Raw genomic sequence first — 1,329 nt, 5'->3', positions numbered from 1 at the left:
GGCTACGCCTACCGCAGATTGATGGTGTTCCAGAAGCGAATGGAAGGGTTGTGAAATTGTGGAGGTCACTGTATGGGGCTTCGACAAGCTCCCAAGCTGTGGTACAGATCACTTCGCTCTACACTGAAAAATCTCGCGTTCCGCACAATGACGGGCAGTGAATGTCTATTTTTGTTGAACAAGGGAAAGAAAAGAGTTATTCTTCTAGTGTACGTTGACGATCTTGGCCTCTTTGGGAATGAAGTTCTGATAACGTGGGTGAAAGAGGCGCTAAAAAGGCACTGTTGCACATGCAAGGCAGGTTCAGGTGTTTAGCTAGGTCTAGATCCCGTAGCATATTTCTAGAGGAGCCACAGGAGACAGTAGGACGATACTGGCGGGCGAATTATTTCTCGAGACACGCGGGGATCAGGAGACAGGAAGATCTCGAAGCCAAAGGCGCAGAGGTCTGGGGGCCGATTAAAAAAATGCCCCGTCCTGGAAACGAGGGCGGGGGGCATCACCATGCACATTGACTTGCCAGGAGAGAGAAGCGTACGCGAGTTGAGTTCTCCCTTACCTTTCCCCGTCCTTTACATGCCACCACACGTCGCGCGTCGCACCAGAACCATCAAAGCGCTTTGTTCTTCGAAGAGCATCCTGGCGCAGCGTACGCGAACAGCACAGAGCGCTCACTTTCGCAAGTGAAGGCATGGCTGTGGCGGCAATTTCTTCGATGACGGCGCCGCTGCTCAAGGGGGTCATGGGCGAGGAGATACTGAGTTTCAAAGTAAAGTATGCGTCCTATATCATCAAGGTTGAGGACTTCAACCGCTCCCGCTCACGTTCGGACCGCGTACCCCCGGCAGGTATGAAGTCGTGCGTCGACCCAGAGTTGCTCATGTCCTTGGTAATGTGCAGAACCATCCCCGAATCTACAACTGTAGAAGCACTGACGGACCAGCAAGTCAAGGAATGGATTGAGTCCCGGGCGCGAGTGTCAGACAGAGCCGTCGACAGCCAAGTGGCCGACGCATTGGCACGCGTCAAGTTCAAGCAAGGCAGGGCAGGCCCAGGCGGCGGTGTGCTCCATTTTTTCACAGACACAGTGAAGGAGCTACATAGAAATCGTGTACAGTACGTGGTTACTGACTCCGCCAAGGCTCTCGTCCGACAAGTGCTGCCGAAGTTGGAACCGCGTATGCTCCGGGACAAGATCAGGTCAAGCATGGAGTTCTGGAAGGTTGAGGACAAGAAGAATTTCCACTTCTTCATGGATCAGGTCAACTTGACCTGATCCATGAAGGACAAAACGAAGCGTACGCGCCTTACGATTGCACACAAAATCGA

This window comes from Chondrus crispus, genomic scaffold (genome assembly GCF_000350225.1).
Source record: "Chondrus crispus Stackhouse genomic scaffold, scaffold_148, whole genome shotgun sequence".
NCBI classification, from domain to species: domain Eukaryota; phylum Rhodophyta; class Florideophyceae; order Gigartinales; family Gigartinaceae; genus Chondrus; species Chondrus crispus.
The sequence above is the reverse complement of the archived record's forward strand: the minus strand, read 5'-3'. Positions refer to the sequence as shown.